We start from the raw sequence: 17127 nt of genomic DNA on the forward strand, positions 1-17127 counted from the left end.
AATAAGGGTACCCTATACACATTGCCTGGATAAAAGCGTTTGGGCCCAATACAAAATCGACTAACAATCACAATAGGCAAAACCTTGCAAAATGAACATGCGAGAAGAAATCAATTCTATTATCTACACCGAAAAAAATTGTTTTGTTTAGCTATAGCTATTCCGTGTGTTATGTTATTCCTACCAATGTTGGTGCCGATCGCATGAGTGGTCAAAAACGGGAGTTTATTCTTCATTTTTTAGGGCCATCACGACACCAATGCTGCATTTCAGCAACGACTTGGTGGATTGTTTTGAAATATTCAGATTAACCCTTGTTAAATGTAATGCATTTTTTTGTTTGCAACCAGTTGACACTGCCAGGCAGTTGTCCTTAAATGTTTAATATCGACAGTAAACAGTCTAGAGTCTTGAGTGGCAGGCACTCTCACAGCAAATGATTGAACAAGCAGACCATGATCTCATCAGCTTGATGTAATGGGTTGTTTTCAAGTTTTTTGTGTTTTATTTCTTTTTGTATGGGGGGTGGGCTATCTGTTCCTGAAAGAGTTCCTTCCCGTAGGGGTTAAAGCAGCCAATGACTGAACGAGGGCTTTCTGTTCCTGAAAGAGTTCCTTCCCGTAAGGGTTAAAGCAGCCGATGACTGAACGAGGGGTAACTGTTCCTGAAAGAGTTTCTTCCCGTAGGGGTTAAAGCAGCCGATGACTGAACAAGGGGTAACTGTTCCGGAAAGAGTTTCTTCCCGTAGGGGTTAAAGCAGCCGATGACTGAACAAGGGGTAACTGTTCCTGAAAGAGTTTCTTCCCGTAGGGGTTAAAGCAGCCAATGACTGAACGAGGGCTTACTGTTCCTGAAAAAGTTTCTTCCCGTAGGGGTTAAAGCAGCCGATGACTGAACGAGGGCTTACTGTTCCTGAAAGAGTTCCTTCCCTTTTGGTTAATCGCAGCAAATGAGTGAACGAGGGCTAACTGTTCCTGAAAGCGTTTCTTCCCGTAGGGGTTAAAGCAGCCAATGACTGAACGAGGGCTATCTGTTCCTGAAAGAGTTCCTTCCCGTAGGGGTTAAAGCAGCCAATGACTGAACGAGGGCTAACTGTTCCTGAAAGAATTTCTTCCCGTAGGGGTTAAATCAGCCAATGACTGAACAAGGGGTAACTGTTCCTGAAAGAATTTCTTCCCGTAGGGGTTAAAGCAGCCAATGACTGAACGAGGGCTAACTGTTCCTAAAAGAGTTTCTTCCCGTAGGGGTTAAAGCAGTCAATGACTGAACGAGGGCTAACTGTTCCTGAAAGAATTTCTTCCCGTAGGGGTTAAAGCAGCCAATGACTGAACGAGGGCTAACTGTTCCTAAAAGAGTTTCTTCCCGTAGGGGTTAAAGCAGCCAATGACTGAACGAGGGCTAACTGTTCCTGAAAGAATTTCTTCCCGTAGGGGTTAAAGCAGCCAATGACTGAACGAGGGGTAACTGTTCCTAAAAGAGTTTCTTCCCGTAAGGGTTAAAGCAGCCGATGACTGAACGAGGGGTAACTGTTCCTAAAAGAGTTTCTTTCCGTAGGGGTTAAAGCAGCCGATGACTGAACGAGGGGTAACTGTTCCTGAAAGAGTTTCTTTCCGTAGGGGTTAAAGCAGCCAATGACTGAACGAGGGGTAACTGTTCCGGAAAGAGTTTCTTCCCGTAGGGGTTAAAGCAGCCGATGACTGAACAAGGGGTAACTGTTCCTGAAAAAGTTTCTTCCCGTAGGGGTTAAAGCAGCCGATGACTGAACGAGGGGTAACTGTTCCCGAAAGAGTTTCTTTCCGTAGGGGTTAAAGCAGCCGATGACTGAACGAGGGGTAACTGTTCCTGAAAGAGTTTCTTTCCGTAGGGGTTAAAGCAGCCAATGACTGAACGAGGGGTAACTGTTCCGGAAAGAGTTTCTTCCCGTAGGGGTTAAAGCAGCCGATGACTGAACGAGGGGTAACTGTTCCTGAAAGAGTTTCTTCCCGTAGGGGTTAAAGCAGCCGATGACTGAACGATGGGTAACTGTTCCTGAAAGAGTTTCTTCCCGTAGTGGTTAAAGCAGCCAATGACTGAACGAGGGCTAACTGTTCCTGAAAGAATTTCTTCCCGTAGGGGTTAAAGCAGCCAATGACTGAACGAGGGGTAACTGTTCCTGAAAGAGTTTCTTCCCGTAAGGGTTAAAGCAGCCGATGACTGAACGAGGGGTAACTGTTCCTGAAAGAGTTTCTTCCCGTAGGGGTTAAAGCAGCCGATGACTGAACAAGGGGTAACTGTTCCGGAAAGAGTTTCTTCCCGTAGGGGTTAAAGCAGCCGATGACTGAACAAGGGGTCACTGTTCCTGAAAGAGTTTCTTCCCGTAGGGGTTAAAGCAGCCAATGACTGAACGAGGGCTAACTGTTCCTGAAAGAATTTCTTCCCGTAGGGGTTAAAGCAGCCAATGACTGAACCAGGGGTAACTGTTCCTGAAAGAGTTTCTTCCCGTAAGGGTTAAAGCAGCCGATGACTGAACGAGGGGTAACTGTTCCTGAAAGAGTTTCTTCCCGCAGGGGTTAAAGCAGCCGATGACTGAACAAGGGGTAACTGTTCCGGAAAGAGTTTCTTCCCGTAGGGGTTAAAGCAGCCAATGACTGAACAAGGGGTAACTGTTCCTGAAAGAGTTTCTTCCCGTAGGGGTTAAAGCAGCCGATGACTGAACGAGGGGTAACTGTTCCTGAAAGAGTTTCTTCCCGTAGTGGTTAAAGCAGCCAATGACTGAACGAGGGCTAACTGTTCCTGAAAGAATTTCTTCCCGTAGGGGTTAAAGCAGCCAATGACTGAACGAGGGCTAACTGTTCCTGAAAGAATTTCTTCCCGTAGGGGTTAAAGCAGCCAATGACTGAACGAGGGGTAACTGTTCCTGAAAGAGTTTCTTCCCGTAAGGGTTAAAGCAGCCGATGACTGAACGAGGGGTAACTGTTCCTGAAAGAGTTTCTTCCCGTAGGGGTTAAAGCAGCCGATGACTGAACAAGGGGTAACACTTCCGGAAAGAGTTTCTTCCCGTAGGGGTTAAAGTAGCCGATGACTGAACAAGGGGTAACTGTTCCTGAAAGAGTTTCTTCCCGTAGGGGTTAAAGCAGCCAATGACTGAACGAGGGCTAACTGTTCCTGAAAGAATTTCTTCCCGTAGGGGTTAAAGCAGCCAATGACTGAACGAGGGGTAACTGTTCCTAAAAGAGTTTCTTCCCGTAAGGGTTAAAGCAGCCGATGACTGAACAAGGGGTAACTGTTCCTGAAAGAGTTTCTTCCCGCAGGGGTTAAAGCAGCCGATGACTGAACAAGGGGTAACTGTTCCGGAAAGAGTTTCTTCCCGTAGGGGTTAAAGCAGCCGATGACTGAACAAGGGGTAACTGTTCATGAAAGAGTTTCTTCCCGTAGGGGTTAAAGCAGCCAATGACTGAACGAGGGCTAACTGTTCCTGAAAGAATTTCTTCCCGTAGGGGTTAAAGCAGCCAATGACTGAACGAGGGGTAACTGTTCCTGAAAGAGTTTCTTCCCGTAAGGGTTAAAGCAGCCGATGACTGAACGAGGGGTAACTGTTCCTGAAAGAGTTTCTTCCCGTAGGGGTTAAAGCAGCCGATGACTGAACAAGGGGTAACTGTTCCGGAAAGAGTTTCTTCCCGTAGGGGTTAAAGCAGCCGATGACTGAACGATGGGTAACTGTTCCTGAAAGAGTTTCTTCCCGTAGTGGTTAAAGCAGCCAATGACTGAACGAGGGCTAACTGTTCCTGAAAGAATTTCTTCCCGTAGGGGTTAAAGCAGCCAATGACTGAACGAGGGGTAACTGTTCCTGAAAGAGTTTCTTCCCGTAAGGGTTAAAGCAGCCGATGACTGAACGAGGGGTAACTGTTCCTGAAAGAGTTTCTTCCCGTAGGGGTTAAAGCAGCCGATGACTGAACAAGGGGTAACTGTTCCGGAAAGAGTTTCTTCCCGTAGGGGTTAAAGCAGCCGATGACTGAACAAGGGGTCACTGTTCCTGAAAGAGTTTCTTCCCGTAGGGGTTAAAGCAGCCAATGACTGAACGAGGGCTAACTGTTCCTGAAAGAATTTCTTCCCGTAGGGGTTAAAGCAGCCAATGACTGAACCAGGGGTAACTGTTCCTGAAAGAGTTTCTTCCCGTAAGGGTTAAAGCAGCCGATGACTGAACGAGGGGTAACTGTTCCTGAAAGAGTTTCTTCCCGCAGGGGTTAAAGCAGCCGATGACTGAACAAGGGGTAACTGTTCCGGAAAGAGTTTCTTCCCGTAGGGGTTAAAGCAGCCGATGACTGAACAAGGGGTAACTGTTCCTGAAAGAGTTTCTTCCCGTAGGGGTTAAAGCAGCCGATGACTGAACGAGGGGTAACTGTTCCTGAAAGAGTTTCTTCCCGTAGTGGTTAAAGCAGCCAATGACTGAACGAGGGCTAACTGTTCCTGAAAGAATTTCTTCCCGTAGGGGTTAAAGCAGCCAATGACTGAACGAGGGCTAACTGTTCCTGAAAGAATTTCTTCCCGTAGGGGTTAAAGCAGCCAATGACTGAACGAGGGGTAACTGTTCCTGAAAGAGTTTCTTCCCGTAAGGGTTAAAGCAGCCGATGACTGAACGAGGGGTAACTGTTCCTGAAAGAGTTTCTTCCCGTAGGGGTTAAAGCAGCCGATGACTGAACAAGGGGTAACACTTCCGGAAAGAGTTTCTTCCCGTAGGGGTTAAAGTAGCCGATGACTGAACAAGGGGTAACTGTTCCTGAAAGAGTTTCTTCCCGTAGGGGTTAAAGCAGCCAATGACTGAACGAGGGCTAACTGTTCCTGAAAGAATTTCTTCCCGTAGGGGTTAAAGCAGCCAATGACTGAACGAGGGGTAACTGTTCCTGAAAGAGTTTCTTCCCGTAAGGGTTAAAGCAGCCGATGACTGAACGAGGGGTAACTGTTCCTGAAAGAGTTTCTTCCCGCAGGGGTTAAAGCAGCCGATGACTGAACAAGGGGTAACTGTTCCGGAAAGAGTTTCTTCCCGTAGGGGTTAAAGCAGCCGATGACTGAACAAGGGGTAACTGTTCATGAAAGAGTTTCTTACCGTAGGGGTTAAAGCAGCCGATGACTGAACGAGGGGTAACTGTTCCTGAAAGAGTTTCTTCCCGTAGTGGTTAAAGCAGCCAATGACTGAACGAGGGCTAACTGTTCCTGAAAGAATTTCTTCCCGTAGGGGTTAAAGCAGCCAATGACTGAACGAGGGGTAACTGTTCCTGAAAGAGTTTCTTCCCGTAAGGGTTAAAGCAGCCGATGACTGAACGAAGGGTAACTGTTCCTGAAAGAGTTTCTTCCCGTAGGGGTTAAAGCAGCCGATGACTGAACAAGGGGTAACTGTTCCGGAAAGAGTTTCTTCCCGTAGGGGTTAAAGCAGCCGATGACTGAACAAGGGGTAACTGTTCCTGAAAGAGTTTCTTCCCGTAGGGGTTAAAGCAGCCAATGACTGAACGAGGGCTAACTGTTCCTGAAAGAATTTCTTCCCGTAGGGGTTAAAGCAGCCAATGACTGAACGAGGGGTAACTGTTACTGAAAGAGTTTCTTCCCGTAAGGGTTAAAGCAGCCGATGACTGAACGAGGGGTAACTGTTCCTGAAAGAGTTTCTTCCCGTAGGGGTTAAAGCAGCCGATGACTGAACAAGGGGTAACTGTTCCGGAAATAGTTTCTTCCCGTAGGGGTTAAAGCAGCCGATGACTGAACAAGGGGTAACTGTTCCTGAAAGAGTTTCTTCCCGTAGGGGTTAAAGCAGCCAATGACTGAACGAGGGCTAACTGTTCCTGAAAGAATTTCTTCCCGTAGGGGTTAAAGCAGCCAATGACTGAACGAGGGGTAACTGTTCCTGAAAGAGTTTCTTCCCGTAAGGGTTAAATCAGCCGATGACTGAACGAGGGGTAACTGTTCCTGAAAGAGTTTCTTCCCGTAGGGGTTAAAGCAGCCGATGACTGAACAAGGGGTAACTGTTCCGGAAAGAGTTTCTTCCCGTAGGGGTTAAAGCAGCCGATGACTGAACAAGGGGTAACTGTTCCTGAAAGAGTTCCTTCCCGTAGGGGTTAAAGCAGCCAATGACTGAACGAGGGCTAACTGTTCCTGAAAGAATTTCTTCCCGTAGGGGTTAAAGCAGCCAATGACTGAACGAGGGGTAACTGTTCCTGAAAGAGTTTCTTCCCGTAAGGGTTAAAGCAGCCGATGACTGAACGAGGGGTAACTGTTCCTGAAAGAGTTTCTTCCCGTAGGGGTTAAAGCAGCCGATGACTGAACAAGGGGTAACTGTTCCGGAAAGAGTTTCTTCCCGTAGGGGTTAAAGCAGCCGATGACTGAACAAGGGGTAACTGTTCCTGAAAGAGTTTCTTCCCGTAGGGGTTAAAGCAGCCAATGACTGAACGAGGGCTTACTGTTCCTGAAAAAGTTTCTTCCCGTAGGGGTTAAAGCAGCCGATGACTGAACGAGGGCTTACTGTTCCTGAAAGAGTTCCTTCCCTTTTGGTTAATCGCAGCCAATGACTGAACGAGGGCTAACTGTTCCTGAAAGCGTTCCTTCCCGTAGGGGTTAAAGCAGCCAATGACTGAACGAGGGCTATCTGTTCCCGAAAGAGTTCCTTCCGGTAGGGGTTAAAGCAGCCAATGACTGAACGAGGGCTTACAGTTCCTGAAAGAGTTTCTTCCCGTAGGGGTTAAAGCAGCCAATGACTGAACGAGGGCTTACTGTTCCTGAAAGAGTTTCTTCCCGTAGGGGTTAAAGCAGCCAATGACTGAACGAGGGCTTACTGTTCCTGAAAGAGTTAGTCCCGTAAGGGTTAAAGCAGCCAAAGACTGAACGAGGGCTTACTGTTCCTGAAAGAGTCACTTCCCTTTGGGTTTTAAGCAGGCGTGTGTCCCATCGATCCTGAGTGTAAACACATGTTTTGTATTAGCATTGATATTCGTATTTGAAACTACAACAACTACAACGCCTGCGTGGTAAGTATTTGGATTCCTCATTTGAATGTTCAGCTGTTTTTTGTTCACATTTTACTGTGAACTGACGTGTAAAGTTTATTTATGACAATCGGATTTTATTGCCTGAAATTAGATGTAACAGACACCTATTGACCAACAAGCCTTACCAAACTTCTGTGTGTTCCTCGTTGTTTTCACTCACTTCCCGTTCATTTTCGGGTTCATGCGTGAACCTCTTTCTCTTCGTCATCTTGCGCCGCGTGTCTTTTGGCCGCAGGTCTGCGGACATACAATACGTGACATTGTAAGATTGAATACGTCACATTTCACCATTGAATACTTCACATTGCACCGTTGAATACGTCACATTGCATCATTGAAAACGTCACATTGTACCATCGAATACGTCAAATTGTACCATTGAATACGTTACATTGCACCATTGAATACGTCACATTGTACAATAAAATACGTTACATTGTACCATTACTATTTAAAAAATTTTTACGACCAGCCCTCACCCAAAACAAAAGTATGTCAAATGGATTTCGCACATGGCTAGTTTGTATGCCTCCTAGAGAACAAACAAATCAAGTCAAACAATTAAACTCATGCACTAACATGTCAACAGAAAAAAACCACTTCAGAGTAAAAGCAATCAGCGTTGCAAACACATGCTTAAACACAACAATATAAAACAACGTAATCATGAGTTTAACCTCAAAAGGGATTGTATCTAACAAGAAAACTGTCTCAAATCGCTCCAAGAGCTATATGTACAGTTAAGGTTGAAGGTTGTAATTATTTCCCCAAGAACACCTTGAAATAAACGTTTGAGCACTGAGTTACTCAAATAGAAAACGGCTGTGTAATAAGTAGGAATCCCAGACTGTAATTCTCATTGTGACTCCTTTTGGCGCCAGTCTTACTTGTTGTCCTACCTTTCGACCCTGAGTATATCTTAGAGATACAGAATTGAAATTGAGCCGAGAGCTTCTGAGATCGTTTTGGGGGCTGAAACGATGACAGCACACAAGAGGAAGGAGTTATAATGAGTGTTTGAGCATTCTCTTTTTCAAATCTGAATGCTGTGTCTGGTAGTCATTGCAGATCGTGATATTCTCCAACTGACATTCCCGGTGTGTCCGTTATGCGAAGCGTGTTAGCGCAGGGTGGCCCGTGTCAGCAAGTCTGTAGGTTTGAGTTCCTGCTGTGACGAATGGGTGTATGAAAACTAAATAAATGATGATGGCGACCGGAAGTCCGGACTCCTGACATGCAGGGGAGCTGGGCAAAGCAAACCGCTCACTGATTAAAATTCATGTCAAAATTCATGTAATCATTTCGCATAGTTGCAGAACACTTAATGTTATGCAAATCAGTTCAGGCGTTTCTTAATTACATTACAGCGAATGTCCGTTGAACTTGTCATGGTTCAAATCGTCAAAATACTTTCCAAAATGGCGCCTTCGGTATACTGTCTTCAATTTTCAACAAGTAAAGACTTCTGTAGAAACAAAATGTATGATGTATTTAAGAGTACAGAAAAATATCTGCATCTAAAACCAATGACAGAATGTATTTGCCGGAAAGTATAGGGTAATGAATTCCATAGCATGCTTGCAGAAAAAGCTAAACTTGAGACCAATGCAAGGAAGAGGAATGCGTATCTTCAGGGATTATTTGAGAACATTGCAGAACAAACTATGGGTTGTGCGTTTTCTGAAATAATATTTTGCATCATGACGTTTATCTATTGAATGTGAATCTTGATTTGAGTGAAAGAATGTTTAATGTTGTATATTCCTTCCGGTTTTTCCTTCCTGATTGCATAGTGTGGCACTACTAAACAAACACCAAGAAAACGAGTGGATGAAAGTCTACCAACAGGGGCCAGTGTTTTGTTGAAATGAAAGATGTGATGTGCGGGCAACTTTTGTAGTGGGGTTACGTGTACGGCAGAGTATGTAAGATAATAATAATAATAATAATAAATAACTTTTCTATAGCGCGAGTCCCATCAATTGGCTCCAGGCGCTTTACAAATTCATTATAGAATAAACTAGCACAAATCAACAAGCATACAAAACATACATTTAACTGAGACATAACACCAAGAACCCAAGCACTAAGCAAAAACTTAGCGTACAATGTTTAAAAGTACACACACACACACACACACACATGGGGTTAGTTAGTTGTTGTTGCTTTTTGGGTCCAGCGGACCATATAGGCCAAATCAGGACCCCACAAGTTGAACATTGCACAGCCTGTCAAATGGTTGTGTGATGTGTCTAGTGTGTTGGCAAAGTGTTTCGTGCTTGTCACCTCTCGCTTTCAGCCCTCACCGCTGGCTAGCACCGTCCTTTTCAGGACAACGCGAAAAGAGAGCAGCTGCTTGCGTCAGTCTCTCCTGCCAGTACATAACCTCTCCACAGCAAGCCCTTTGTAGTGCCTCCATCGTGGCGACAGGCGTGAACTGGGTACCGAAAGGCCCCAGGCTGAACTACAAGGACTCGGAGGTGGTTGGCCCCTAGACGTGTGGCATGCAGGCCCACCGGCGTGTGGATACGCCCTGGTGCCCACGAACCAACCCCCAACTATGGGTTAAATAGCCGGGCAGGACAGGCTCGTCAACCCTGGAAGGCAGCTGTCCTAGGAGAAGATCACTCCAAAATTAAAACGAGGGCAGAGGAGGCTCACTATCCCTGCAAGGAAACTCCTCTAGGAAAAGGACCACTCCAAATTTAAACCCACGTAGTCCCCCGAAGACGGAAGACATCGGCCATTAGGCGGGGAGCAGACCGGATGTCTACGCTTACTACGACAAATGATTGTGTCTAGGTCGAATGTTCGAACATTGCACATTTAAATTAAACCAATTTTTCTGAACACAATTAGGAACGTCACCCAAAGGGAACATAAAAGCTAAATCGAAACCCAACGTGTCAAGGATATAAAATTCAAATCTTAAAATAAAGGCCAGACTCCTTTAAAGATCCAAAGAGAGCTGTAGAGTTGACCTCTGTAAAAATACGTTTTAAGCTAGAAGTGTCAAAATACTTCACTCGTAGATCATACAGATCATGTAAGGTGGGGGAACTAACCTGTGCAAAATAATGATTGCTCCCAATGGTGAACCCCATTTGAAGCATTTGTCCCATGTCAGTTCCTACAAACTTGTTATGCCATTACAAACCCTCCACTTTGCTATCAGGCAAATTGTTTGTATCAAAGAGGTTTTTTTTACACGTGACCCCCGCCAAAATTAAGGGTACCCCAAGAATCGACCCGACTAAAACGTAGGATGCAAATTAAAAGTCGAGGAAAAATCAGAATGGGCATAACTTGGCAACCTTTACACACGAGGAGAAAGCCAAATCAGTTATCTTTGCAGGCAGGTTGTTCTGTTTTGTTATCTTGCGTATTTCATGCGTTCTGTTAATTCTACTGATGCACGTGTCGATCGCACGAGAGTTCAAAGGGGAAAGGGGAAGTTTATACAGTAGTGGCAGTCTGGGAACTTTGAGTATTTCTCCTTAACTACACACTAGTATTTTTGGGGTGTATACTTTTCACTTTGTCTGTTTTGTTTTGTGTGCATGTTTGTCTGTCTATTTTTTGCACTTATACTCACGTATATCTCTAGTGCGTCGATTCAGCGTTTCAAATGTGTTGAGTTGCCTGGAAGTATTGTACACACGGTCGTCGGACAAAATCAGATTCCTCCCTGGAACCAAAGAGGAGATCAAACCTTGCATCTTTTTTCAAGACGCTTGCAATTGAGTTTTAGGCATACCTCTTGGCTTCAAAGTTTTACGTCACAGTTTGTGCGAGGTCAATGGGTCGATCATCTTTCTCACAGGGGTCCTGATTTGGCCTACATGGTCCGCTGGACCCAAAAAGCAACAACTAACTAATGAACTATCTTTCTGACCCACGCATGGCGGTAGCTTTATTGAAGACGGCCTTTCCCATCGGGATTTATTATGATCTTTGAGATTAACAACATAATACAGCGATTGATCCCGAAAATCGATTTCGCCAATACTTATTTTGCTCATATTTTGACTGTGATCATTTCGGATTGTGTTTAAACCGGTGTGAAAAACTGAGAGAAATCAATCGTAAGAAATCAAGACGTTATGATACAGAATATTGAATATGATGACATACCGAGTTTCATATTGTTTTTAACGAGGGTTAGGTAGTCGAATGAGGTATCTGACCGGTCAATGACAATCACATGACCTATTTTGGTGATATTAATCCTGGTTTACGTTTGTTGTAAAGATGTCTCGCTATTTACATTATTGTTAGTTTTTTTTCCGATGTGACTAAAAATAGCAAATTGACATGAAGTTTTTGTAGGCTAAAATTATATCATTTTTTTTATTCGCACCAACAAGCGATTTTATTCAAAAATCAAATTGCATGAAACGACATTTATACATTTAGTCAATCTGTCAAACTCATAGACAGACAAACTTCCTCTCCCGCCCTCATTTACCCATCCAATCAATCAATCAATGAGGCTTATATCGCGCATATTCCGTGGGTACAGTTCTAGGCGCTCAGCAGTGATGCCGTGTGAGATGAAATTTTATACGGCCAGTAATTGCAGCCATTTCGGCGCATATTTACCTTTCACGGCCTATTATTCCAAGTCACACGGGTATAGGTAGACAATTATTAACTGTGCCAAAGCAATTTTTGCCAGGAAAGACCCTTTTGTCAATCGTGGGATCTTTAACGTGCACACCCAATGTAGTGTACACGGGGGGGGGGGGGGGGGGGGAGTTCGGACACCGAAGAGAGTCTGCACACAAAGTTGACTCTGAAATAAATTTCCGCCGAACCTGAGATCGAACTCACGCTGACAGCGGCCAACTGAATACAAATCCAGCGCGCAACCAACTGAGCTATATCCCCGCCCCCAGTCTAGTATTGAATGAGTGGAATAACTGGTACTGTACCAATAGATAAGATAAGTTATGACTATGTTAATGTCCATATTCATTGTACAAAAATAAGGACATTTGCTTGTTGGCACCACATCGCATTACGCATAACACACGGACAACACTCAATTGCGTAATCGTATAATCACAAAATGTCCCTGTTGCTTTGTAAATGGCGAGACAGAAAGACAGAGCGAAGCAAGTCTTGCTAATTTTTCTTACCTGCGATCAAAATCAGGAGAAGAAAGGGAAACAGACAGCGTGCATACATTATCCCACTTGAACGTTTTGTCTCGGGTTTAAACCTGCAGAACAATAGAAAAACAAACTTACTTAAATCTTTGTCAAAACATTTAGTACATGTGACAGTAAGAATATCAACTTTGTATGCTGTTTGAATGCATACATCATTCCACTTCAACTTAAAAGCCGGCAAAGCAATGTTTATTTCAAAGAACCCCTAGGGTCACATGAATTTGATAACAAAAAAATACAATAAAAACAACGAAATAGAAATGTGAGGATGGGACCCAGCACTTCGTAAAGAATAACCAGAAATATGTCAAATTAATAATTAATAATTGATTAAGCATTATTACAAATGTGTTAACAGGATGTGAGTGTGTTTTTTGTAATAAAAAAGACCTAACAAATAATCAAATTTCTTTCATAATATAACTAATGCAAATCATCAAGTTCAACAACTTTCGCTTTTATGGTTAATTCAAACAAATGTTTGAAATTTACTGCGTTTGAATTTCTAAACAAAAATGACTGGTAACAGTGTTTTCCTAAAATGTTCAAAACAATTACACTAAAATATATAATGAAATTCATCTGCGAGTTCTTCAGAGTGGCATTTGACACATATTCTTAGGTTATGTGGTATATCTAATACTCTGTCTGTCTGAATTGTATGATTTAATGTTCTCGAAGCAAGTGCTAGCTAGGTTAAGGGGGAAAATGTTCAAATAATGTTCAAATGTATTTGTTTGTTTTAAACAATCTCTAATATTCAAAATGTTTATTTTACACTTAATTCCGATAACGACTACATTACATTGAATCATTTCAAATTAAACTGGTCATGCCAAATATAACTAAGACCAACAGCATTACCGTTATGTTAAGATGTTTCAAATAGGATACTTTATATGTGTTATTTACATAAAGGCGATGCGAAAAACGGTACAATACATTTGCAAGCTTATTCCTATTTTAACAATCAACCAACTTAAACAAAAAACGGAATATTCTATCTTTAACTTGAATATTTAATAGAAATTTGCCTAATTCGGCCAAAACCATACACGTTTGGGTTGTTTTCTTAACTTCAAATTAATCTCATAAAAACCAAGTGGCAATTTTGCTGCTAAGTTAACCAAATTTGGACCTATATATAATGTTCAACAATATAACAATATTGGTGCAACTATTCTATCAACAAATTCAACTTGAATATATATGGACAGCGACAATTGTCTACATATCTTTAACAGACTGAACATTGCTCTAGAGGTCGAATCATATAACAACTTATGTGAGTTATTAAACTTATTATTATAATTAAACAAAAAAACTTAATATTCAAAAACAAACACGACCCCAATTGTTTTATCTTTATTTTCAAATGATGACAATGTTCGTATCTTACCTATTGAAAAAACAACCATTTTGTTTTTTTCGTTTACACTGATCACAATATTTGGACAACACATTAAGCGAGTGTTGTAGGGCTTTTGGGGACCCTGCTAAAATGTTTGCATCATCGAATGTATATAACAAAATAAACATTTTAAATATCAACTCTGTATCATATGGTTGTAAACCCAACATAACAACTTCTTGCGAATAGAAGTTAGGTGTTCAATTTTATGTAACAAATAAAACAAAGAACTCACGTAAATCTATGTAATAACATTTAGTTCATGTGACAGTAAATATATCGTCATTGTATTTTGTTTCAATGCATACATCATCCCAATTCAACTTTTTGTCTTAACTTAAACACTGAAAATCAATAGAAAAAAAACTCACGTAAGTCTATGTCAAAACATTTAGTTCATGTGGTTTAGATCACAATAAAAAGACAAATCTTACAATTGTGATACCCACCAAACAGTAAGGAAACCTTTTTCGTGGGTTGTAGCGGTTGACTTCTGGTTGGCTGTAGCGGTTGACTTCTCGTTGGCGGTAGCGGTTGACTTCTTGTTGACGGTAGCGGTTGACTTCTGGTTGGCGGTAGCGGTTGACTTATGGTTGGCTGTAGTGGTTCATACGGAGGAGTTCATATTAAACGACAAATGTACTCAGGGGATTAACGCACCATCATATATAACATTATTAAAGGTATTAACGCGCTCCCATTACAAAGTGTATGCCCTCCACAACCTAAGGTAGGTTTAGCATTGTGATTGCACGACGTAGATTTTGTTGTGCTTTCTTTAATACTTTTGACTTAATGGCGAACCTGTTTGGATTAGACATGCGCGTTCATTTAAACATGTTTTGATTTAGACAACAATTAAGCTATGCTTATATTAAATGCACGTGATTATGCATTTACATTTACACAGAAAGCGTCTTATGCAGGTAGTGTCAATGTCAAAATAAAGCCAACACTCTTACACAAGTCAGATACAAATAAATCAAGTAACTAATAATCTAAAGCAAACACACAAACACACGCAAAGAATCTACTGCAAAAGGACTACTGTGTGTCTCATCTAGGTAAATGAAGTCAGATAATAGCTTATGTTCCTGAAGAACATTCAAAAGAGATAGCTACCCGAAGTTTGTCAACCGAGTTACTTTATAATTATTTGTTGTGCATTGACTTCATGCGTTGATGCGTGATTGGTCCACAAAGTGCTACCTTTGCATGTCAAACGGTCTGACGGTTTTGCTCTTTCAAAGCAAATCCAAATTTGTCTTTTCAATTTTCTGTAATGCATTTCTGTATCTAACTAACTATCTAACTAGCTATACTGTTAAAAAAAAAACGCATAGCTTGTAATATTTGGTTAATTTAAAAGGATATCCACCAAACTGCAGAAAATGTTTATCTGGTCGTCGACCTTTCGTCCATTGCCACAAGTGAGCTCTGCACGTGACGCATGCGTTATCAGTGGCTACAATGTCAAAATTGCTCATTTGGCATGACCACTCGTCATGCTTCAGTGTAATCTCGTGAAACTCGGGGAATATTGAGCTCTCACCATGTCTTCCAAAACCCATAAAAGCGGATTGTTCCCCACAAAGAAATCAGACGACAATTCATCGACGAAAGATGGCCCGATTGAGCAGAGAAGACCGCCAAATTGCATTGAGTCGTTTACAAGCAGGCCAAAGTCAAAGTGCAATCGCCAGGCACTTCCACGTGTCCCAGAGCACCATCAGTAGACTGTGGGTCAGGTTTCAAGCCACTGGCTCCGTTGCTGACTTGCCACGAGCGGGAAGACCAAGGGCGACAACTGCTGCTCACGACCGCTTCATACGGCTCCGCCACCTCCGGAATCGTTTCCTGTCGGCCTCATCTTCTGTCCAGGCTCTCCCCGGGCCACACCGATTATCGGACCAGACCGTGCGGAACCGCCTGCATGAAGCTGGTTTGAGAGCTCGCAGACCTCACAGAGGAGCTGTCCTCACCCGCCGCCATCGCCAGAACCGAGTGCAGTGGGGCAACCAGCACCTTCGCTGGACCGTCCGGAATCACTGGAGACACGTGTGGTTCAGCGACGAGTCCTACTTCCTGCTCCAGCGACATGATGGTCGGAGGAGGGTCTACCGGAGAGTAAACGAACGTTACGCTTCCTACTGTGTGGATGAGGCACCCGTTCATGGTGGTGGAGGCGTCATGGTGTGGGGGGCGATCAATACCGCTGGAAGGAGCACCCTGGTGCACGTCCAAGGGCGCATAACTGCCCAGCGATACGTGGAGGAAATTCTGCGCCCACACGCCCTTCCTCTTCTGGCTGACCAGGATGCCATATTCCAGCAGGACAACGCTCGCCCGCACACAGCACGACTCACTACCCAGTTCCTCACCGACCACCATGTCCAGGTGCTTCCCTGGCCATCTATGTCGCCAGACATGAACCCGATAGAACACCTCTGGGATGAATTGGACAGACGTGTGCGCAGGCGAGAAGAAGCGCCGGCAAATCACCGCGATCTATTGCAGGCACTTCAGGAGGAGTGGGACACCATCCCACAGCAAGATATCCGGCATCTGATCCAGTCCATGCCCAGAAGGTGCCGGGCAGTTGTTGCTGCCCAAGGCAGTCACACCCCCTACTGACTTGACAACCTCGGCACCCAATCGTATTGATTGACAGATTGATTTGAAGATGCAAATGAACTGTGTGTGCATTCAACTGTGTCCATACCAAATTTCAAACAAATAATCTAAATATTGGATTTTCTGTTAATTTTTTCGAAAAATAAAACAAATTTGGCAAGTAGCAACTACGCGTTTATTTTTTTGAACAGTATATATAGCTACCGAACCAACCAACCACCCCAACTTTTCAACTCACTAACTAACTAACTAACTAACCAACCATCTAGCTCACTAACTCACCAACTAACTAACTAACGAATTAACTGACTAACTAAACAAGAACATTTCTGAACGACCCCCATATCAAATAACGAACACATCAGCATTTCTCATCTTGAGAAGGGTTAACTTCTGCTGTTATCCAAGTGGGAGGATTGTGTTTGAATCCTGATGACTGGTGCATGTGTGGTTGTTTACATGCTTCCAACAGAGAGGAGATCATGTGTAACGACAATTGTATTGAAGGAATTTAGGCACCGTCATCTATAAGCTTATGGGAGGGATTAACGCATTGTCATCTATACGTTTATTGAAGGAATTAAGGCACCGTCATCTATAAGCTTATGGGAGGGATTAACGCATTGTCATCTATACGTTTATTGAAGGAATTAAGGCAGCGTCATCCATAAGCTTATGGGAGGGATTAACGCATTGTCATCTTTACGTTTATTGAAGGAATTAAGGCACCGTCATCTATAAGCTTATTGGAGGGATTAACGCATTGCCATCTATACGTTTATTGAAGGAATTAAGGCACCGTCATCTATATGCTTATGGCAGGGATTAACGCATTGCCATCTATACGTTTATTGAAGGAATTAAGGCACTGTCATCTATAAGCTTATGGCAGGGATTA

The 17127-nt window shown here is 43.2% G+C and overlaps 1 long non-coding RNA gene across 2 annotated transcripts; it reads right to left on the bottom strand.

Moving 5' to 3' along the window:
• Positions 1–7124: 7124 nt before the first annotated feature.
• LOC138950106 (uncharacterized) lies at positions 7125–14249 on the bottom strand. 2 transcript variants are annotated; one of them, XR_011450499.1, is made up of 4 exons: positions 14030–14249; positions 12152–12234; positions 10606–10698; positions 7125–7247 (listed from the first exon to the last, which is right to left on the bottom strand). It is a non-coding gene; the product is annotated as an uncharacterized lncRNA (long non-coding RNA). The 2 variants fall into 2 exon arrangements; XR_011450498.1 differs by having other exon boundaries at positions 14045–14239.
• Positions 14250–17127: the final 2878 nt, after the last annotated feature.

This window comes from Littorina saxatilis, linkage group LG16 (assembly GCF_037325665.1).
Source record: "Littorina saxatilis isolate snail1 linkage group LG16, US_GU_Lsax_2.0, whole genome shotgun sequence".
Taxonomy (NCBI): domain Eukaryota; kingdom Metazoa; phylum Mollusca; class Gastropoda; order Littorinimorpha; family Littorinidae; genus Littorina; species Littorina saxatilis.